At 46.2% G+C, this 24,561-nt stretch overlaps 1 protein-coding gene and 1 pseudogene across 2 annotated transcripts in view; both read right to left on the minus strand.

The window, feature by feature from the left end:
* The window catches only part of CTIF (cap binding complex dependent translation initiation factor), a 312,637-nt gene that overhangs the window by 168,774 nt on the left and 119,302 nt on the right, over positions 1-24,561 (minus strand). The window lies entirely within an intron of this gene.
* Positions 3,058-3,894, minus strand: LOC101348147 (synaptosomal-associated protein 23 pseudogene; annotated as a pseudogene).

The following is a 24,561-nucleotide window of genomic DNA, read 5'->3' on the forward strand; positions in this document are numbered from 1 at the left end:
TAAAACTTTATTTAAAAAAACAAGTGGTGGGCCAGATTTGGCCCACAGGCCATAGTTCAACTCCTGCTCTAGAGAATTGTTGGAAGGCCAAGTGCCTACTGCAGCAGCCTGTCTTCCCATCCTGAGCCCTTCCCCCACACAGTGGGATTTTTTTACATTTGGTAGGTTCCCAGAATCCTCACACTCTCCCCCTCACTGCTATTTGAACCTACCTTAAGGAAAGAACCTGAAAAACTCAGTTTCCTTGAGATGAGAATAAACGGATTATATCTACATTTAAATGAATAAAAACCTTAGATCCTGGCTTGAAACCTTGGCCGCTCACTGAAAGTCCCTGGGGCACTTTCAAACATCTTGATGCCTAGGTCCCATTGTAGAGACTTGGATGCGATTGGTCTGGGTGTGGTCTGGGCTCAGGGACGTTAAAAGGTCCCCAGGTGATTCTACAGAGTGGCCAAGTTGACAATCACTGCCTTAGACCAAAAAGAAAAAGGCAATAGTGGTAGTTTTGGTTTGTTTTTGAATGAGTGAGCCAGTAAGATAGAGTTCTTTTCCCTTGAGGGTAGAGATGGGAAGGAAATATGACCAGAGCTCTTGAAATTATGCCACACTGATTGTCACCTTCGGCCAAGGATGGCACTATGTAGATTTTATGATGCTTTGGCAAGATGTATTTCTTATCTAGTATGGTTCCCTACTGGCAGTGCATGCTCTATTAATACTGATTAATCATCAGAATTTCACTTGAGGGCCTAATACTCAATCTGTCAATCACTCTGCCAAAAAAGAAAAAAGTTGACAAGGTCCTACCTTTGAGGGGCTTGTAGTCTATGCAGGGAGACAAGAGCAGTACAGATGACACAAATAATAGTGTTATCCATATTGTCTATATACCATAAGGTAGTGGTTCCCACACTTTGCTGTACCTTAGAATCACCTCGGGAGATTTAAAAAAGACCCACGCCCCGGTCATACCTCAGATAAAAGCAGAATGTCTGGGGGTGGAAGACTGGCACCAGTATCTTTAAAAATCCCCAGGCAATTCCAATGTGCAGCAAAATTTGGAAGCCACTGTGACTTGAAGTCTGGCCCAGGGACCGGCAGCCTCAGCATCACCTGAGAGCTAGTTGGAAATTCGGAAGTTCAGGTCTCACTCACACCTAGTGAATCAGAATCCACAATCTAACCAACCCACATGCTATCTGCATGTCCATTCTTTTTCTTTTTTTTTTTAAATAGCAGCTATCATTTATTAAGCTCTTACTTTTGCCAAGCACTGTTCTAATTGCTTTACATGCATTACCATGTTGAGTCTTTGCACCGACTGTATGAGGTAGAATCATTTATCCTCATTTTACAAAGAAACTGAGGGACAGAAATAGGCTTACAGTCACTTAGCCACAAGTGGCAGACCTCAAGTGTAAATCCAGGCCATTTGGTGCCTTAGCTCATGCTACTAACCAATACACTATACTGTGGGGCAGCATATTGGTATCCCCAGGACTATTTCCTTTACACAGGACAGTATTAAAACAATGTTTTTTATTGCTTTAGGAAGGGGATTTAAGTATAGCACAATCCCCATTGTTTTACACCTTCTTTCTTTACACATTTACCATCATCTGCCAAACTACTCATTCTAGCATAGAGTATTTCTATTACAGAGAGCCTAATTGAGTCTCACTTAATTTAAACATTTTCCTGTTCAGCCTTTGAAAGTTCCTATGTTAACTGAATCTTCTCCAGGAAGTGGGCTGTAGTTCTCACTCACAAACATTACCCTTTCAGTCACTAGTATATTTAAGCCCAAACAAATAAAAGATTAGTAATGATTAAAATGAACCTCATGACAAATCACAGAAAGAAAAATCCTGTCAATATTTCCAATAAAAATTAGACAGGTGCTAAAGGCAATTTCCAAGTTGAAGTGCTTCCTGATCTATAGACTTTTGCTTTATTCAATTTGCTAAATGAGAGCTGATTAAATTGTTGCCCTTAAAATAATAGTCACAAAAACATGTTACCTATTTGAAAGAACAATTCCATTGGTTAGTTACAAGATTTAATTGTAAAGATCAAGTCAAACCAATCCATATTAATAGCTCGGAAGTATGCAGATGGTAGTTCTTAAATAAAAGTGACAAATAAGAATCAGATTCTTATAACACTGCTCAGGATCTAAATAAAGGTGATTCTGGATACAGTTAAATACATAATGCTAAGAGAATGGCATAATCATCAATGATTAAACCAAAGGCATAATTTTCCAAATCACTTTTAGTTAAACAGAGTAAGGTTTAGCTTTTTTAAAAAAAAAGTCTAAAGCTATGTAAAACTCAGACCAATTTATTTTTTTACCTGAGATCAAAATAAGTTTCCTTTTTTCCTATCTAAACAAAATTTTTGGCACTGAGGTAAATCTGAATTCACGTGAGATACTTTGTCAAACTTTTCCAAAAAATTTTAAGCCCTGCTTTCGAGAGAAATTCTCATGTTGCACATATGTATTGACATATTTTTTTCTTCAAAGACTAATAACAAATTATAGGCCTGATATGAGACCATGATACTACTAACAATATGAAAATAAAACACAATTTGTTTATACAAAGTGTTCCTGAATGGTATACTATGAAAGGGGATCAAAGAATCTATGTTCACATATGAATCACTAAGAGTTCGGAAATTAAGCTCGGTTTAAGATAACTCATTCATTTCCTCTTTTAGGAGTAGAGGTTGCAAATTTGTGATGTGCAACAAAAACGTGTATAAAAGCTCCAAAACCAAGCTTTAGCCTAAATCGGCAGTAACTACAACTTGAATTAAAAATTATACCCAACTAGACCTTTACTGCAGCTATGTAACGTTCTACTTCAGAGCCTGCAGGATTTTACTGAAGTAACCACCCCTTATCTCTGTCCCCTTTCCCTCCAAAAACTACAGCTTCCTTCTTCATGGCTATCTTTGCAAATCTTGAATGCAAAAGAAACCTGCTAAAGTAAGCAAGGAAGATGAAAAGCAACACTATATGTGATGTATGAAAACCAATCTAAGAGTATGAACTGAGGAAACAAACAGCAGAAGGAAGGCTGAGCAGCACCGTTTGGCCTCAAAGGAAAAAGAAAATTAAAAAACAAGGAGGCTTTTACTCCTCTGGCCCTTCACATTATCTCCCAATTAGAAGAGTGTGTGACCAAAACTCTGAAAAGGTAATGACTCTGAAGGAGTTAGGCTAGTAAATAAATGATAAAGTAGAGCAGTAGCTTTAGCTGTCAATGAGTTTCTTTGCTCTGGCACTGGCAACATCAATACGATCTCTGTTGGTGTCAGCCTCTTCTGTGATCTCGTCTATTTGTCGATTTTGAGCCTCAATCGCATTGCCCACGTCCAGGGCCATGTTTTTTAGATTTCCCAGGATACTGTCCACCTGAGTCAAGTTCTCTTCCATCTCATCTTCTCTGGTATCATTAGTTATACGTTTAACATATCCACTGGTGCTGGTCCTGTGGCTGCTTGCTGAGGCTGGCCATTTGTCACCTGGCCTGGCTGCTTAGATACTGCATTGTTAGGTGGGTTGTCTCTGATATCTCCCCATGTTGCCTTATAAGCTTCACCAGACTCAGAGTTCTTTGTCCTATTATATGAGTAGACACAAGGCCACAGCACTTGTTGAGTTCTGTTAAAGTCTTCTCTGCCTCTCTCATTTATTGATTTGGTCCGTGCCTTCTTCTATATGGTTTAGTTGTTCCCCTTGTTCATCCAGCATGGTGATGGTCTTGATTCCTGCATCCTGAGACTCAATGGCTACACCCAGGATTCTCCTTGTACCTTCCAGAGACTCATGGGTAACCTGAGAGCCCTCAGCTGAATTTCTTCTGATGACAGAATATCCATGATGAATCAAAACTCTTGACAGGCACATAAAAAGAAATGTGGATATTCAAGCAGCTGCAGCTGCTCCTCTCTCAGCCGCCAGCTTGGACACCCCAGACCAGGCCTAGACTGACCATTAAAGTTTGAGAAGCACTGCTGTAGAGTACCATGTTCTGAGAAAGAAAAGGTTCTAGAATGTTCCAGCAGAATAATTAGAGAACACTTCTTAGAGGAAGGGGAAAACAAGAGGTTCTGAGGAAGGGGACGATTAGAGGCAGAGAGGTAGCAGGGAGGGCTCCTAAGCCTGGCTAGAGAGGCCAGGAGGAATCTGGTCTTTGTCTACAGTGAGTCAAAAATAAGAACCCGTAGTCTGAAAAAGGGTTTTTCACAAAAGGATAAAAATTAAATCATATTTACCCATTGCCGTTGAGTTGATTCCGATGCATGGCAACCCCATGTGTCACAGAGCAGAAATGCCCCATAGGGTTTTCTTGGCTGTAATCTTTACAGAAGCAGATCACCAGGCCTTTCTTCCACAGCACTGCTGGGTGGGTTTGAACTGCCAAGCTTTAGGTCAGTAGTCAAGCACAAACTGTTTGCCCCACCCAGGACCTTTAATCATATTTAGTCACACAGTTAACAAGCTGAGGTCTTGAAAAGGATAAAATGACAGGAAAATAGGGCTTTCCTGGAACATTTGGGACAATGATTAGGGGGCGATGGATGATGAGGATGGATGGGGAAGTGAAGGAAGATTCCAGGAGACCGTGGATGTCTCACACAGGAGTTCAGACTTTGTGTCCACCAGACTGTGGAGAGCTGGAGTTGCCTCTTGAGTTAGGGAAGGAGGTGATGGGAGAGGGGACTGGGCAAAAGTGCATGGGACAATTCCTTTGAGGGCAGACTGGCAAGAGAAGCAGAAGAGAGGCAGGCTGACCAGATAGGGGGCTATCACCCAGCCTGGGGGAGGAGTGCCTAGATCTGGCGGCTGAGTGAGGGCTGGAGAAAGACACTTCAAAGGAGGGAACTGGTTAGACTTGGTGGGGGTGGTAAGAGAGTCACAGAGGATTCTGAGGTGTCATATCTGGGATACTGGGCTGTACAACCAATTGGAGGGAAATTCTGAACCTTAAGTGTACTTACATGGAGGCTTGGCAGCACCATTGTTAAGCACTTGGCTGCTAACCAAAAGGCTGGTGGTTTGAATCCACCCAGCAGCTCCGCAGGAGAAAGACCTGCCCATCTGTTCCAGTAAAGATTACAGCCTAGGAAACCTAATGGGGCAGTTCTACTCTGTCACATGGAGTCACTGTGAGTTGAAAATTGACTCGATGGCATCTAACAAGAACAACAAGTATACTTATAACATATTCTTTTAGTAATAACCCCTTAAAAGGTTATCTATGGGACCCTGAAGTCTTCTTAAAACTAACAATAGTTTAGCTCAACTAGTAAAGAATGTCTGCCTTAAGCATTATACTCATTTAAGATCTATCTATATGGGATCAAACTGACAACAGCAACTCAAAAGAGCAGACAGGAAGCTTAGGGAGCAGTAAGTTTATGTCAGTAGGGGAGGAATAACTCAGAAAAGGACGGTGAGAATGGCTGCACAACTCAAAGAATGTAATCATTGTCACTGAATTGTACGTGTAGAAACTGTGAGACTGGTATTTGTTTCACTGTGTATATTCTCAACAACAACAAAAATAAAACAATTAAAAAAAAAAAAGCTATCTCTGGGAAATACAAAGGCCTCTAGCAAACATGTCCCTCAAAGGGCAGGAGAGAGGAAAAGCTAAACTGTACACAAGCCCTGGGATTGTCTTCGGGACCAGTGGGCCCCGAACACTCAGCGCGGCCCTTGAGCACAATCCCTTTGTTTCTCGGCCTCTGGAAGTCAAGCTGATTCCCAACTGAGCTGGAAATGCCGGGAGGTTTTCCCAGGTTGCAGGCAAACTGGAACAATAACTACAGAGTGGACGTTACCACAATTGTTTCCACTGAAGTTATTTTGGGGGAGTTTAGGAAGATTATCTATTCCAAGACATTTCCTTCACTCGACTCCCTTTATAAAAATACTGATGAAAGAAGCCAGTGTCGCCACCAATATGCCTGCCCTGCTCGCAAGCACGTGTGCAGTAGTACGTGGGCCAATGACTCCAAACAGCCCCCGTGAGCCTCCACAGGCAACACATATTGCCTGATGCCCCAGTAAAAGCCGTTAGAGTTGAATAGTGCTTTACAGCACTTTCTCAGTTAGGGTCTTTGCTGGATTCTCATAATAGCCTTCTGAGATGGTGGCGGTAGAGGGGTAGACGGGCAGATTATCTAATAGGCAAGGTAAGCACGGTACTTATCTTGCTTACCAGACCACATGAAGCAAACAATTTCACATTTTGTCACCACATCGAAGATTCCACTTCTAGGTATGGCTGGCATCTGTCTCTCTCCCAACCCCAAAGCACTTTCCTACAGAATCAAAGCCTCTTTTCAAATTTACAATCCCTGACAGAAGCGATGACCCTGTAAGCAAGGTAAGCACGGGCTTACTTGTGCTTACTGGTAAGCAAGTAAGCACCACGCTTACCTTGTCTATTGGATAATCCACCCCTGGGGTAGATATTATTATCCCCATTCTATATATGAGGCAACAGAGTAGTAGTCAAGGTACTTGGTCAAGGTCACCCAGCATGGAAGGGGCAGGGCAGGGCCGGATCCTGTGTTCTGCCACTAGAGGGTGCCCTCTGCACCCTGCACGTGTGGTGAATTCCAGTGCTGAGTTTGTTCACTGGCCGTTCACTGTCTGCTCACCATTGCCAATCCTCATGCCGGACACGCTCATGACAAACAGCCTGGTGAACAGGGGGCCTGGCCCTTCTGTATTCTAGGCCCTACCGTGAGTCCAGTGGTGGTTACAGAGAATACAAGATGGGGAAAATGTGGGATCCAAGACTGGAAAGGCAAGCAGGGGCTGGACTGGGGAGGCCTTGCATCCCGGAGCTTGGTCCTATGTGTGATGGAGAGGCAGAGAGGGGCTTAAGCAAATTAGTAAAGTATCTAGATTTGTGTACTTTCAAGATCATGATGAGGTTGTGTGGCAGATGGATTTAAGGGGCCATTCAAACTCACCCAGCAACACCATGGAAGAAAAGCCTAGCAACCTGCTTCTATAAAGATTACAGCCAAGAAAACCTTATGGAGCAGTTCTACTCTGTAACACATGGAGTTGCCATGAGTCAGAATCAACTCAACAGCAACAGGTAATGGTAAATCAAACACCCACCACCATCTGTCAGTCATACTCTGGTGGCTTGTGTGTTGCTGTGATGCTAGAAGCTATGCCACCAGTATTTCAAATACCAACAGGGTCACCTATGGTGGACAAGTTTCAGTGGGGCTTCCAGTCTAAAATAGACTAGGAAGAAAGGCGTGGCAATCTACTTTCAAAAATCAGCCAGTGAAAACCCTATGATCATAACAGAACACCGTCCAATTTGCTTGCTTTGGATGTCACAGGAGGACATTGTGTATAGTGAAGTAGAGGGCTAGTGAGGGCACGGGAGACCCTTGGTGAGACTGATTGGCACAGCAGATACAACGATGGACTCAAACTTGTTGGTGATCGTTGAGTACAACACAGGACCAGGCAATTATTTTGTTCTGTTGTACATAATGTCACCATGAGTCAGAGTCAACTTGATGACAGCTATCTACCTATTCATTCATCCATCCAGCCATCCATCCATCTATCTATCTAAACCAAACACAGAGGAAACTAATTAGCAGGTTGTCACAACAGCAAGTGATGATGAGAGCTAAACCAGAATTGGGAGAGCACCAGGGGGTGGGAGGAGCATACAGAAATGTTTAAGAATAAAATCAATTGGTTTTGGTGAAGGACAGAGGGTGGGAGACAGGACATACAGCATCATCCGTGAGAAATACAATGGCAAATGATACATGTTCCTTCCTCTCAACGAATCCTACACTCTTGTAGAGAAAATAAACAAATATTATGCAAGGCAGGGTGTGATTAATATATCAAGCTGACCTGGAGAGAGGTCGCTGAACCAATGTTTTTAATTTTGGAAAAGCCCTGGCTAACCCCGTGCTCTTCTAGGATACAAATGCCTTACAGAACACAGAGATGGACAAGTCTTTAATACCTAGGGCAGAGGCTCTCGGCCCTGGCTGCACATTAGATCTACCTGGGGAGCTTTAAAATTCTTGATGCCCAGAGGCCACTGCCCAGAGATTTTGTTTAATTGTATAGGATAGGCGCCAGGCATGGGTTTTTTTTTTTTTTTTTTTAAAGCTCCTCAAATGATCCTAATGTGCAGCAAGGAGTGAGAGCTGGGATCCCACACCAGAGGGCTTTAGAGGCCCCGAAATAAGGTTTTCTGCTCTGCTACGCCAGAGATGGTGCTGCAGTTTCATGCCAGGCTTAACAGTAGGACTGTAAGGAATAAAACTGTTCTTCACGGTCACTAACTTTTTGTTTCTTTAATAGTTTATTTTATTTCATTTGCATTGTTGTTGAGAATACGCACAACAGTACACCAATTCAACAGTGACATTAATTACGTTCAAGTTGTGCAACCATTCTCATCCTCCTTTTCCAAATTGTTCCTCCTCCATTAACATAAACTCACTGCCCCAAAACTTTCCTATGTAACCTTTCAATTTGCTGTTGTCAATTTGATCCCATATAGATAGTTCTTTAAAAGAAGATGATGCTCAAGGCAGACATTCTTTACTAATTAAGCTAAACTATGGTTTGGTTTAAAGGAGAGTTCAAGAGGATATTTTTGGTTTAAGGTTTAAAGATTATCACAGGGCAATAGTTTCAGAGGTTCATCCAGCCTCAGTGGCTCCAGAAAGTCTGGATTCCACGGGAATTTGAAATTTTCTTCTGCATTTTCCCCCTTTTGATCAGGATTCTTCTATACAATCTTTAACCAAAACATTTAGTAATGGTAGCCGGGTACCATCTTGGTCACTAGCTTTTGATTCTTTGAATTGCTCCAAGGCCTTTGGGTCATCTCGTCTTCCAGCCCAAAGAGGTTCACCCTGGTCCAGTTTCCCCAGTCTTTCAACCAGGCTTCCTCCCTGGCTCTCCATTCACAGGCCTGGTTTGTCTGACTCTGTATCTTTAACCAATCAGGCTTCCTCCTCCAGTGGATGGACATCCTGCCCAATCTGAAGGCTAGTCTGACCCACACAGTCAGCCGCCCAATGCCGCCCTTTGGGGTGTCCTGAGAAGACCTTACCAAGGCAGAGCACTGTGTTTCCTTGACCACACCACGCACCAGCCTGCTGGAACAATGTCCTTTTTCTTGTTGCCAGGAAAGGCCACATAAAGGAACATCTTCTCTTTTTTTGCCAAGCAAATGTTTCTGCTTTGACCTGGATGTACACTTTGAATCTAGAGATGGTTCCCCAGATGGCACTGAGAAGACCTAGAGGTCATAGGTTAAGAACTGTTCCAAAAATTTTTAGCACATTGAGAGACTAATTGGGCAGGTTTTGGGGGTTTACTCTGTGTGTGTGTATGCACACCGGGAGGCGGAGAAAGGGACAACTGTCCCTTGCATGAGCAGCTCCTGACCAGCCACTGTGCCTCAGTTGGGCCATCACCAAGGTGGGGCATGTGGGGCAAACCTATGAAGATTCTGCTGTTAGGCTGTCTGCTTCTTATAGCCAACTTTGCTGAGGGTCTTTGCAATGAAATCCTTGAAGTGAATCCTATAGTACTGATTTGCATTATTAAATACAACTTATGTTTCCATAAAAGAATATACATACTGAGCAGATGACTTTACCAGAAAGAGGTAAACAGGGTCATCCACCAGGGTCTTTCTCAAAGATACAGAGAATATGGGGAATCTGGCAGCTCCTTTTCTTCTCTGCAAATTCCCTTTGTACTCAGCCCTCCTGGACTGCAGGGGTCTCTGCTGTACCTGGAGACCCTCTGACTTCACAAGAGCCTCTAACATTCACCTCATCTCCTCTGTACTGGTGAGAAGAAGCTATACGCTGAGAGTCAGTGGAGAGGTCTGTCTGGGCTTCAATTTCCCCAACTGCAAAATGAAAGGAACTGGCCTAGACGACCTTCAAAGTTCCTTCCAGGTATAACAATCTATGATCTTGTGACTCCTTCTTCCTAAAATAAGCACAGTGGGTTACTTCATCTTCTTGGCTGTTAGATATCACCCTCCCACAGAGGGTTCTCTTCAGCGGGGAATGTTCTGAACTCAATGTCTGGGCTTCTGTAAGATGACTCCGTGACCGAGGTATTCAACTCAAGCTTCTGTACATGAAATTTACTGAAGTGAGGAATGGGCTGCTGCTTATACATGCTTTAAACAACTCCAGGAGATAGTCCCCACTCCCAGTTGTCTTAGATTTGAATAGTTCGGAACACAATTTAAGACAGAGGCACAGGGAAGGATTAACCAGTAAGCAAGGTATGCACGGGCTTACTGGTACCTACTTACTAATCTGTAGTACACAATTTCATCTGGATTTTTTTTTTTTTTTTTTTAACCGCATCACCACAGATTATTGGGTAATCTGTCCCTCTTAATAAGAGGCAGTAAGGTGTGTTGAGGAAGGGGCACTTCTTTCTAATTTGCACAAAGTTGCCATATTGGCTAGTAGCGAACTGGTAACCAAAAAACCAAACCCACTGCTGTCACGTTGATTCCAACTCATAGCGACCCTGTATGATGGAGTAGAATTGTCCCATAGGGTTTCCAAGGCTGTAAACCTTTATGGAAGCAAGCTGCCACATATTTCTTCCAGGGAGTGGCTGGTAGGTTCAAACTGCCAACCTGTCAGTTAGCAGTTCAGCACTTAACCACTACTTCCCAGGGTTCCTGGCAGACTGGTACCTGTACTAAAACACTTTCCTAAAAGTCCCTTGTAACCAAAACCAAACTCAGTGTCATCAAGTTCTGAAAAAGAACTCCCAGGCCTGCCGGACAGCACAGTATTTAGACCTGGAGGCCAGTGACAGAAAATCTTTCTCCTCCATGGTATTTACGAAGCCTCCCCCGACACTGCTGGTCTGAGGAGAATACCTCAGGGTTGCCTGGTCTGGGGGTCAGGGCTGCAGTTCGCAGCTTATGTGGCCTTGCTGTTCCGGTTTACTTGGGGGAGGGAGGGCTAACAGAGGACAGGCAGCTCGGATTGTAATTTCCTTCCCTTTTTTCCTTTTCTTTCCTAATTTCCTTCCCACAGAATGTTTTACAATGCAGACACTTTAGTGATGAAGCCTTTTCAAAGACACCTACTTGATGCTGATCCCTAGTGAAATTTTAGAATAAATTATTAAACATGTCCTGGGAGCCTTCTAAAGAGACCAATCATTAGAATTCATCATAAATAAACTGCAGGATGTGTGGGGAAAGTAGCAACCTAGGGATCCTGGACCCTAAAATCTACCTTTGAATTAGCTTTGTGCCCTTGGGTACAGCACTTCTTCATTTTTGTGTGTGTGTGTGGGGGGGGGTGTCTTAGTTTCCTTGTTTAGAATGATTTGTTTAGACTGTGCTTCCTTGTAGTTTGGAATGTTGACTAGGTAGTCTTCAAGACCCAGGAAGAAAGTTCACTTCTCACTCCACCACCCAAAGCTGGCTGCTCCTTGCTCTGGGCACCAGTGTGAGGTAGACTAACTGCCCATGTTCTGTCTGGTTGGTTGATGGACCCATCCTTAGCATCTCCTACTTTTGAATCTGCTCTTACTGATCCTTTCCCCTTCACCACCCCTTACCCAAGTACACCTCAGCTTGATCCTGTACATCAGAGCCTGAGGGGACAACTTGTCTATCCTTGCTAGTGATAGACAGGAAATGAAGGGCTTCCAGGTAATAAGGATATGCCCAGAGTCCTCGCCCTTCAGGGCTTTGCCTTCCTGGAGACAAGCGGAATCTGACAGAGTCTGCCACAGAACAACCCCTCCACCAGCCACCGCAACTTCTTTGGGGTGCTACCCCATTATCACTGGGATGCAAGGCATTACGCTGGAAAAACTGCCCTGTGTTCCTTTAAAGGTATACTTGCTTACGTAAACATTTCCAGAAACAAGGAGGGGCTTCCAGTTGAGAAGACCACGGCTACCAGAAGTTGTATTCAAACGATTTTCAGGAACTGCAGAATGCGTGGATCGTTGAAATGTGAATCGGCAGAATGCAGGTTTGTCCTCTCTAAGAGGGCTTCTGGAACAAGCCTACCATGGGAAGGGGGGTCACATTTCTTAGCAATGCCGTGGGGAGAGGCTCAGGAGCGTTGGCATGGGAGCTATGGAGGGAGGGAGGCCAGCACCTACCTGGTGCCCTCAGGTCTTCAGCAGCAACGATAAGAGGCCACTTTGCTTCTCTGCACGCAGCCGGCTCACACATTTTGCTCCGGCATTTGAGCAACTCCTCTCTGGTTCTGTGATTTACTGAGCTCTAGCCATGTGCCCAGCTCTGTCCCAGGTGTGGTGCGAGAAGGGAGCCCTGCTCTCAGAACCCTGGAGGTTTGCTGGGGAAGAGTCTTTCCCATCAAAGGGGCAACCTACAAAGCAAGGCAAGGTGTGGCTGGAATCCTAGAGGGGTGAAGGACAATGGAGCCTTCTCCTTGGGTCCTAGAGCACACCTGACCTGGTGGCTCATGTTCACATGGGAAGCAAGGCTCTCTGTAAGGTCTGAATCAAACAGAGATCTTTCCAAGGCCCCTCAGACAGCTGGTGGGGGAGTTCCTCCTCTGTTTATTCTGCCCTTCTCCTGGTTGGTAAAGCTGAGGGGTATGTGTGTGTGTGTATGTGTGCATGCGTGTATGTGTGTATCCTCACAGAGTTCTTTGAGCGACAGGAAAGGAAAAAACCTATTGGCATTCAGGAACATCTGCTGCCCCTTTATACACTGACCCCACTGCCAACACGTCCAGGGCCTCAGCCACATGCTATTTCTCCTGACTGGACTCTTTCTCCAGGCCACTTTCTCCCTCGACTCCCACGTGCAAACATCTGCTCCAGGTGCTGCTCCTGACAAGCATACCAAGTTCAGTCTCACCTACCACGTTCTCACTGTTTCCTTGATTTATTTAAATCAACCAAATCAGACTTCTGACTCAACACGGTGGATTAACCACATGCATTTATTTCAATCCTCCCACCCCTGCCATTAAGGAAGGTAAAAACCTACAAAAGCAGAGAGAGCAAGAAAAGAGACTTTGGGAAGACAGAAAGGGAACAGAGGAGGAACAGGTAACTTGGCAGAGTGGGAAAAGTACAACCTAAGTGTCTACAGAGAGGAACACTGAAGAGAAATGTGCATTTGATCCTGCCAACCTCCAGGGAGCTCAGAGCTGAGGCAGCAAGTACCACGAAAGGCAGGGCTGGGAAGCTGGGACCAAACAGCAGAACTGGATGAAAAGTCGCTACATGGGGACCCTCCAAGCCCTCTCCCTGTCCCCACACAGCCATGCCACTACCCTCCAGTCCCTGCTCCCAAAGAAAAGCTTAGAGGCTTACTTTCTGGAAAGGCTGAATAAGAGAAGCTCTAGGCCTGAGCACATGGGTACACAGAGGATGGGAGAGAGAAGACGTCAATAACACAAGGGGAGTGAACAGCAGTGAGCACACCTAGCACCCTGATCTTGGTTTCTAAAAACGATTCACTGAAAAGCACCAGGGCTTCTTGGATAAATGGTGGATCCCAGGGCTGGGGCCAGGACAGTACAAGACGAGCCTGGAACAACTTGTGCCAGAAAGTAAGGAAGTGTTCAAAGAATAATGAGGACATTTCCAAATTACACAGAAGCCAGTTTGAAGAGGCTCCCTCTGGTCAAATCTGGGATAATCTGGGTATCAAAGTAAATCATTATAGTAATAAGTTATAACCCTTAGAATAAAATAAAGATTCATGAGTTAAGACATAGGTAGGTAGGTAGACAGATAGATAGAAAGGTAGAAAGGTAGGTACCTAGGTAGATAGATAGATGTTGTTGTTTCGGGTGCCATCGAGTTTGTTCTGACTCATAGCAACCCTACGTACAACAGAACGAAACACTGCCTGGTCCTGCGCTATCCTCACAATCGTTGCTATGCTTGAGCCCATTGTTGCAGCCACTGGGTCAATCCATCTCGCTGAGGGTCTTCCTCTTCTTCGCTGACCCTCCGCTTTACCAAGCATGATGTCCTTCTCCAGGGACTGATCCCTCCGGACAACATGTCCAAAGTATGTGAGACGTAGTCTCACCATCTTTGCTTCTAAGGAGCATTCTGGTTGTACTTTTTGCAAGACAGATTGATTCGTTCTTTTGGCAGTCCATGGTATATTCAGTATTCTTCACCAACACAACAATTCAGAGTTGTCAATTCTTCTTCAGTCTTCCTTATTCATCGTCTAGCTTTCGTACGCAGATAGATAGGTAGATCTAAAACCCAAACCTACTGCCATCAAGTCTATTCTGACTCATAGTAACCCTATAGGTCAGATTAGAACTTTCCTGTAGGGTTTCCAATGCTGTAATCTTTATGGAAGCGGATTGTCACATCTTTCTCCTGTGGCACAGCTGGTGGGTTCAAACCACCAACCTTTCAGTTAGCAGATGAGTGTTTAATCACTGCGCCACCAGGGCTTTTTAGATAGGTAGACGGATAGACGGGGGAGAAGCAAAAGCTCTTCCTTACAGTAAAATGCTAACTAATAAATGTAGGCAGAATTAGAAAAATCACCATTTGCCAACCAGAATGATGACAATTGTTTCAGGCAAGAATCATCAATGAATGCTAAAACTAGTGGGTAAAAGTATTATCAGGAACAGTATATTTACATAGTCTCAAATACCTCCCTGCAACATACGTACTCCTTACAAGGGGAAAATAGCGAGTTTACAGTGGAGAAGCCTGACAGGCTCTGCCTGAACCAAGTGGCCAATGTTACACCACCAAACCGACATCTTGCACCTCCTGATAGGACGCGCTGAGAAGGACACCACGCCTCTGCTCTGGCACTCCTTCCAGATGCACGTAAATTTAATCAAACAAACCCAAATTGATGGAACGTTTACAAAATAACTTGCTTATACTCTTCAAAAAGCAGCCCTAGTTATGCAGTGGTTAAGTGCTTGGCTGCTAACCTAAAGATGGGCAGTTCAAACCCACCAGCTGTTCTTCAGGGGAAAGACGTGGCAGTTTGCTTCCGTAAAGATTACAGCCTTGGAAACTCTATGGGGCAGTTCTGCTCTGTCCTATAGGATCATTACGTGTCTAAATCGACTCGACGGTACACAACAACAACTCTTCAAAAATACACATTGGTGGTTGAGTGGTAGTATTCTCGCCTTCCATGAGGGAGAAATGGGTTCAATTCCTGGCCAATGCACCTCATGTGCAGCCACCACCCGTTTGTCAGTGGAGGCTTGCGTATTGCTAGGATGGAGAACAGGTTTCTGTGAGGCTTCCAGACTAAGACAGACCAGGAAGAAAGGCCTGGCAATCTATTTCCAAAAACCAGCCAATTAAAACCCTATTGATCACAAGGGTCACATCCGCCATCCATCATGCGGATGGCACAGGACCCGGCAGCATTTCATTCCACTGTGCATGGGGTTGCCATGAGTTGGGAAGCCCAGGATGAATCAACAAACTGCAGCACATAGGAGAGGTGGGTTATCAGGGAAGGCATCATGAAGGAGGTGACTTTTGAGCACAGTCTTTGAAAAGCAGGTGTGTGGCGGGCAGGCAGGCAGATGAGGTGGGAAGGACATTTAAGGCAGGAGCCCAGTGCTGCATCAAGGGCATCCATTAGCCACCAAGGCTGGAGCACAGAGAAGCTAGGAGTCACAGAAGCATGGAAGGCCAGCAGGGGCTGGGGGATCTTGAGGATCAGGCTGGAAAATCTGGGGTTTTCCCATCAATCCCGGCTATCGGTGAAGAGTTGAGAAAAAGGGCAATAAGTTTGGTAAACCCATTATCTTTCTGGGTCTCAGTTTCCCTAACTGTATAATGGGAATGGGGGTATGGATGTCATCCAGCCAGTGACCTCACCCGGCTGGCAGCCCCTTGCCAAGCACAAGGACCTGGTGGTTACTCACACATACTTGGTCTGTTTGTCCATCTGCTGCCTCCCAACCCAGGCCCAGCCTGGGAAGCAGAGGCCACGGCTGGAGGTGTCACACACACTGCTACTCTCTCCTGGGCCCGGCCCCTGGCTGTGCAGAGCCGAGCAGCCTGGGATTGTGCAGCAGCTCACAATGGAAGGAAGAGGGTGTAGGAGGGAGGTCCCCGGGCTGACCCTGGTATTGTTCTCGGGCCAGAAGAAAGCTTCCTCCTGCCTGGCCAGTGCACACCGCATTGCTAGAAAAACCCACATCCAGCCAGCAACAGTCGGCGTGTCCGGGGAGGGGGGGTGGCCTGCCGACAGGGCGGCCTGGGAGCTGGGGCCCATTCACAAATGCCTGCTGGACAGCACGTAGCCCTGTCCGCCCCCGCCCCCTCTGCCGGCTGCAGCTCCCGGTGAGAGACTCTGGGTTAACGAAAATAACCAGGCTTCTCCGCCTCCAAACTCTCTGCCGCCAGGAAGGAGAACGTGGCCAGAAATGGCATATTGGCTAATAAAGGGCTAATGGATGCTTCACACCCTGACAATACCTTCCCCTCCTTCACTCAGCTCCTTCTACCAGCAGGGCTGAGTGAGTTAGCTCCCGGTCCCTTTAAGACGTCCTTGGCTCAGCCAAGACCTTGAAGAAGGTGGTCTTCAGTCTGGCCTGACTTGGGCCTACTGCCCCCCAAGGGCTCCCTATCTCATGCTGACCTCGATGCCCTGCCCACCTGAATGGTGAAGCCCTCTGGCACTCAGAAAGGGATTCTGGGTATGGTCTGGCCTGAAGTGGGTTATAGACAAGATGAGCCCTCCACTGGGGTCCTGTTTATAAGGTGCCCTAGCCTGTCCCTGAAAAACTAAAAAAGCTTCCTCCCTGGCCACTGAGGGGAGATGTGTACAACCTAGTAAGTTGCTACCAGTCTGTGGGAGGAGAGCACACGGACTGGTCAGGGCCTAGTCCTCCGTTTCCTAAGACCTCCTTCCATGATGCATTTCCCTGCTCAACGACATCAGGCCAGTCCCTATTTGGTCAGGTTCAAAGGCCTTGAGGTCCCCCACCAATTGCTCTCTCTACTTATGGAAATATGGAAAGGTCTCTTGAGGATTCTGGACTCTTCACCCTCATCAGCCTCCTTTGCCCAGCTGTAAAAATGGGGTGGCAGCAGCGTCAGGCTTCCTCATCTAACTTCACAAGCGGGGGTGGGGAGGAGAATCAAGGTCAACATCAACCCAAAGCTGACTCCTGTGAGGGGGAGGTCAGACATATCTCCTCTCTTCAACCATTTTACCAATTCTGACACCAGCCGTCCTTCCCATGGCACTCTCTACTTCTCTGCTGGGTTTGATAATTCGCTGCAACGGCCACACGGAACTCACAGACCATACTCACAGTTACAGGGTTTATTAGGAAAGTAACAGGTTACAACTTACAACCAGGATCAGGAAGCATATAGGCAATATTTGCCATCTTTAGTGCAGAACAGCTCTCTCAGCTTTTCTTGGCCATGCAGGGCTCTTGTCAGCCCCCTTAGGATGGGCTCCTCTCTTGGCCCTTGGCCCTTGTTCGGGCCTGGCCTCTGCCCTGCTCGGTCAAGTGTTACAAAGCTCTTTAGCTCTGCCATTAAGTGTCCAGAAGCACCCTACTCCGCCAGTAAGCCTTGGCCCAAAGGTGCCCAGCTCAGTCGAGCCAGTGAGTCTGCGAGCCTAGCTCCGCCAAGTGCCTGGAGGCACTCCACTCCACCAGCAAGCCTCCTGCCCAAAGGCTCTCAGCTCTCTCACTCTGTGGGTCAGCACACCCGCTGTAGCTGCTTCATTCCATGGGCTGGGAAGCCCACTGCCCTGTCTTTATGCCGGACTCCTGGTTCTGTTGCTGCTGTTTCTCTGCTGTGCTTGCTGTTGCTTCTCTGCTGCACTTGCCACTGCTCCTTACTGTCTTTGGTGTTACAGTTCTCTCTCTGTCTTCATGGGTCTAGGAAGTTCTCAGCTCAGTGACCCCAGTTCCAAAGGATGCGCTCCACTCCTGGCTCTTCTTAGTGGTAGTTAGGTGCCCTCACTGCTCTGGGATTGGCTCTGTTTTTAAGCCTAGCAGAATGGCAAAACTGACCAATCCCCTACAAGTTTCCATACACCTGATTTGCACGACCCCACCCCCATGGGAGTCCTATGCACATTACTTGCATTAGCAACAAGCTGTCCAATCCCCTTGGTGGGCGACAAGCACCTTATTTGCGTAGTCCCACTCAATCATTGTGTGGGAGTCACAAAGACTATGGCTAGAAGGGTCATATAAAGTAATTCACTCCACCACACCAACCCTTAATGCTGTGCTTTTTCTTGTCTTCTGACAGACCCACCTCCCTGGCCATCCCCAAACCCAGTTCAAGATCTACCTCCTTAGGAAGCACAAACACACAGAAAGGCATGAACCATCTGGAGAGACTCAAAACTAGCTTAGAATCAAGTTCTTCAAGCTTTCAAGGATGGAGAAACCTCCGAGGGCTGGTGTAGTCTAATCTCTCTTGCATAGTTTCAGAGGAGGCGAAATTTGAACTGGGCCACAAACAGGGCAGATGTGGGCAAGGGAGCAGGAAGGACACCCCAGCTGAGAGGGCTGGAGTGGGCAGGAGCAGGTTCCAAGCACAGTGGTGAGGTGGGAACAGAGGCAGCTCTTGTCCCAGAATAAAGTCTACAGCAGGCAGACGGCTACTTCTTCAAATCTTAGTCTCGGAAGGAGCTGAAAGAAAACCCAACAGAATCTCCACCCATACTACCCCCTAAAACCACAAAGAAGGGACCTACTAGATGGCCTGTTATGGATTGAATTGTGCCCCCCAAAAATATATGTGTCAACTTGGCTAGTCCAAGATTCCCAGTACTGTGTGATTATCTACCATTTTGTCATCTGATGTGATTTTCCTGTGCTGTAAATCCTACCTCTGTGATGTTAATGAGGCAGGATTAGACGCAGTTATATTAATGAGGCAGGATTCAATCTGCAAGATTAGGTTGTGTCTTAAGCCAATCTCTTTTGAGATATAAAAGAGAGAAGCGAGCAGAGAGGCATAGGGACCTCATAGTACCAAGAAACAAGAGCCAGAAGAATAGTGCATCCTTTGGACCCGGGGTCCCTGTGCTGAAAAGCTCTTCAACTGGGGAAGATTGATGACAAGGACCTTCCCCCAGAGCTGACAGAGAGAAAAAGCCTTCCACTGGAGCTGGTACCCTGAATTTGGACTTCCAGACTACTAGACTGTAAGAGAATAAACTTCTGTTTGTTGAAGCCATCCACTTGTGGTATTTCTGTTATAGCAGCACTAGATGACTAAGACAGGCCCAAAGAACATTTCTATCTGTCAAGTTCACCCATTCTGAGGAGAGTTTGCTGGCTCCCAGATGAAACTCTGCCACTTAGGAAGGCCACTTTACCACTGTAGACCATTTTCAATTTACAGATAACTTTCATTCTATGACGTGATTTATATTTTGACCCTCACAACAGCCTTGCGATGTAAGTACAACAGGTATATGACCGCCATTTTACAGCTGAACAAATGGAAGCTCCAAGAGAACTATGTTGGATGAACTACACAATGTTCTGTGTGGAACTAGAAGGCTCTCGGGTGATGAAAGTGAATCAGCTTCAGGACTTTTGCCACCTGCTTTTAACTCTTCAGGGCTTCTTTTTTTTCTGTTTGTATCAGTGTTTGGAAAAGTTTTCTGTAAAGGGCCAGAGAATAAATCTTTTAGGCTTTGCAGGCAATATGGTCCACGTGGCAACTACTCAGCTCTGCGGCTGCGGCACAAACATAGCCATAGACAACGAGCAAATGATTGGGTATGGCTGTGTTCCAATACAACTGTATTTGCAAAAATAGGCTGAGGGCTGGACTTGGCCTGTACACAACAGTTTGCCAAGCCCTGTCTTAGATGCTAGCCATGATCTGGACAGTTGAGGTGTCATATAAAGGAGTTACGTGTTTCCAGGACACTTTGGAGCCAGCCCTGCCCAGCCCAGGAGGCACTTTCTACCCCACCTGCTCTCTGCACCCCACCCCAAATGGAGGTGAGCAGAAGACCCATGTGGAAGCCCAGTCCAGACCTGGCCAGTTGCCTCTTCTCAGAACACTTTCTTGGTTGTCACCAACGAAAGTCTTCACTCCCAAAATAATAATAATAAAAATTAAAAAAACTTCACAAACGACAAAAATAAATACAGGCTCGCCTCAGGGAGCACGTTGTTCGTTCCCAATGGGCCCTGCTACCTGGCGGCCTCAGACAGGAAACCATGGATTGAAGAACTTCTGGTCTCCGTTATTGTAGCAACGCCTATTTTTGTCCTGAGGGAGGAAGCACTTGGCGGGGGAGGTGGCTGGAATGGCAGAGACCTCTCCTAGGTGAGCCCTCCTCCTTGACCGCTGACCCAGGGTCTCTGGGTCAGCAGGGATGGGAGGCCACTGGAAACCTCTCTAGTCAAAAAGTAAAAATCCTATCTTCCTCTTTCAAAGGTGTCAGTGGGGCTTTTCTCTCTCTCTCTCTTTTTTCTTCTCTTTTCATTTCTTATGTCTTTAGTTGCAGAGGGGAAGCAAAGGATATCCATTTTCTTGTGCTTGCTTATTCAGGCAATGACATTTACCCATAACTGGCTGCACCTGGTCACGTAGTTGTTAGGTGCTGTCGAGTTGATTTTGACACAAAGCGACCCCATGTGACAGAGTACAACTGCCCCCATAGGTTTTCTAGGTTATAGTCTTTATGGGAGCAGATCACCAAGTCTTTCTCCTTTGAAGCTGCTGGGTCGGTTTGAGCCACCAACCTTTTCATTAGCAGCCGAGTGCTTAAATGTTGTGCCACCAGGGCTCCTTGAGTTGCCTAGGATTAGAAAGTAGTTTTCCAGCACATGTTCCTCCTCATCATCACTTCTTACAAAGGGGCTTCAAAGGAGCCAGACTACCTGGATTCTAATCCCAACACCCCCGTGTATAAATCACATGCTTTGGGGCAAGGTATTTCATCTCAGTTCTCTCATCTGTAACACGACCATAGTAACAGTGCCTGCACTTTACAGGGCAGTTATGAGAATTCAATGAAACGATACATACAAGCACACAGCTCAGCAAGTCCATGTTAGCAAGTCCATGTTAGCCACTGCAGAGGGGGTACACATTTTGGACTGCGGTTATTGGATGTGAGCTCCTCTGGGACAGGTGCCAGCTAGGGCTCATTCAGTCATTCAGCCAATATTTAATAAGCACCTAGCATGTTTGGAAGGCACCTTGATGATGCAATAGTGAAGCACTCGGCTGCTAACCGAAAGGTTGGTGGTTTGAACTCTCCCAGCTGCTCTGTGGGAGAAAGACCTGGTGATCTGCTTCTGTAAAGACTGCAGCCAATTTCAGGGGACATCTAGGTCAATTGGTATAACAAAGTTTATTAAGAAAATGTTCTACATTCCACTTTGGTGAGTGGCGTCTGGGGTCTTAAAAGCTTGTGAACAGCCATCTAAGATGTATCAGTTGGTTCTATTCCACTTGGAGCAAAGAAGAATCAAGAAAAACAAAGACACAAGGAAAATATTAGCCCAAAGAACTAAGGGACCACATGAACCAGAGACTCCACCAGCCTGAGACCAGAAGAACTAGATGGTGCCCGGCTACCACCAATGTCTGCCGTGACAGAGAATACAACAGAGAGTCCTGGACAGAGCAGGAGAAAAATGTAGAACAGAATTCAAATTCACGTAAAAAGACCAGACTTAATGGCCTGACAGAGACTAGAGGAACCCCTGAAACTATGGCCCCTGGATGTACTTTTAACCCAGAACTGAAACCATTCAAGCCCACTCTTCAGACAAAGATTAGACTGGACTATAAAACAAAAAATAATACATGTGAGGAATGTGCTTCTTAGTTCAGTAAGATATATGAGAACAAACGGGCAGCTCCTCTCCAATGGCAGAATGAGAAGGCAGGAAGGGACAGGAACAGGTCGAATGGACCCAGGGAACCCAGGGTGGAAAGGAGGAGTGTGCTGTCACATTATGCAGATTGCAACTGATGTCACAATACAATATGTGTGCAAATTTTTGAATGAGAAATTAACTTGAGCTGTAAACTTTCACCTAAAGCACAATTAAAAAAAAAATCTGAAAAAAAAAAAAATTGCAGCCAAGAAACCCTATAGGGCAGTTCTACTCTGTCACACGGGGTGGCAATGAGTTGGAATTGACTTGACAGCACCCAACAACAAGTGTGTCTGGCGGTTCAAACCCACCTATCAGGGCTGCAGAAGAAAGACCTGGTGATCTGCTTCCACAAAGATTACAGCCAAGAAAACTCTATGGAGTAGTTCTGCTCCGTCACACTCAGGGTGGCCATGAGTCAGAATTGATTCGATAGCAACAGGTTTGGTTTTTGCGGTTTAGTATGTGCCTTTGTGGAACTTCACAGGAACGCTTGTGGCATGGTGGTTAAAGCGATCGACTGCTAACCTAAGGGTCGGTGGTTCGAAAACACCAGCAGGAAGAAAGGTGTGACAGTATCGTTTTGTGGAGATTTACAGCCTCAGAAACCCTATGGAGTCACTATGAGTCAGAATCAACTCAAGGGCAGTGGGTTTGTGGAACTTACATTCCAGTGGGAGGTTACAAAGTGAGTAAAGCAAGCATTTTGTGAGGAGAACTCTGGAGAAGAATAGTATGAGCAGGGGGATGTGGACCATGGGGATGGTGTGTGAAAGGGCCTTACTGAGAAGGTGACACCTGACCAAAGACATCCTCACACATCAAACGAGGCCAGTAACAGCATGCGCTCTACGGAGATGATGTGAGGATGAGTAAGAGAAGAAATGGAAAGAAAGCACCCATCACAACTCCTGCAGCATGGGAAGCACTCAGTAAACGTTTGCTAGTGTTACTGTTGGTGTGATATGCATTATGGAATTCTCATTAAGGGGGCACTAGAATACGGGAGCCCTGGTGGCGCAGTGGTTAAGAGCTCAGCCTCTAACCAAAAGGTCAGCAGCTCGAACCCACAGGTCGCTCCTTGGAAACCCCACAGGGCAGTTCTACTCTGTCCTACAGGGTCGCTGTGAGTTGGAATCAAATGGACGGCAATGAGTTTAGGAGAATATGGGAGACCCTGGGTGATGCAAACAGTTAATGCACTGCTTACTGAAAGGTTGGAGGTTCGAGTCCACCCAGAGGTGCCTCAGAAGAAAAGCCTGGAGATCTACTTCTGAAAATTAGTCATTGAAAGCCCTATGGAGGACAGCTCTACTCTGACACACACGGGGTCGCCATGAGTCAGAATCAACTTGATGGCAGTTTTTTTTTTTTTTAAGGTGAATTCGATGTTCCTGTTCACTGGGAAGGTACCTGGCCCCTGCATTTTGACTGGATCCATCATGGCAAAAACAAAGCCTGGTCCACATAAAGGTGCTTAATCAATACTGGTGGACTGAATGAAGTCACACTACACCTCTTGAGGAAGAAGACAGTGCCTGGGGGGCAGGGTGGGGCTTGGTTCACAAGACTTTGTTTCTTGGGTCTTGGGAGATTTTAATAATCCTTATGCCTGTGAGTTAGCATATCCTGAAAGTTTCCAGAAGACTTGGCAACAGGGCTGACACAGCTCTAAGGAACGATAAAGTCACTCCTTCCCATCTGGAGGGCTGGGAACAGGACTACAGCAGGCCCACTTGCAGCTTCAAGCCAGCCAGTGTGCCTGCCAGGGTGGCCACCTTACTACCAACCTTGTTACCAAAGAGCACCAGCGCCACCTGCTGGAGGAGCAAGGTGCTCCTGCATGTTCCATCAGCTCTATTCCTCCAACGGTGAAGGAGAATGGGGGTAACCTGGTCATCATCCCAGCTGGCAGTGATTTTCATTCTGAGAGTGCATTTGTCCTTCAGGTTCCTCAGGGGAATTCTCACCCTGTGAGTATCTGAAGCAAAGAGGGGCTTACGTCAAGTCTCATTGTCCCCTCCTGTCCTTTCCCTGGCTCCTGCTTCTTCCCAGTGCCTTGGACACAATGTCTCGAGAAATCCCACTTGCTTTGGACACAATGTCTCAAGAAATCCCACTTGCCTTGGTTACTTTTGTTGCTTAGTGTGTGTGCCACACCTACCACAAAATGCTGGGTTTACAAGTTACAGACCACTAAGGGGCGCTGGTTGCACAATGGTTAGGGGCTTGGTTGCCAAAAGGTCGAAAGATTGGTAATTTGAACCCACCAGCTGCTCCGAGGAAGAAGAGACCCAGCGATCTGCTCCCTGTAAAGATTACAGCCTTGGAAACACTATGGGGCCGTTCTACTCTGTCCTATAGGCTGTCTATGACTCAAGCCCTTTCTCCCCACAGCAAGGGAGAGGATGAGGAGGTGAAGGAGGCAGCTACACAGAGGTGTAGGGACGCACCTATATGTCCAAAAATGTCCCCTGCTGTGCAAAGATCTGAATCCTCCAGAGTCTTTTTTTTCCCCCAAGACCCCCAGGAATCAGATCAGCAAATGCCTGAAGCTTCTATCAGCTGCACTAGGTCAGTAACTAGAGGACCACAGGAACAGAACTTCTCGGGTCAGAGTGAGCCAGTAACTGC

Source organism: Trichechus manatus, unplaced genomic scaffold (genome assembly GCF_000243295.1).
Source record: "Trichechus manatus latirostris isolate Lorelei unplaced genomic scaffold, TriManLat1.0 scaffold00272, whole genome shotgun sequence".
Classification (NCBI taxonomy): Eukaryota; Metazoa; Chordata; class Mammalia; order Sirenia; family Trichechidae; genus Trichechus; species Trichechus manatus.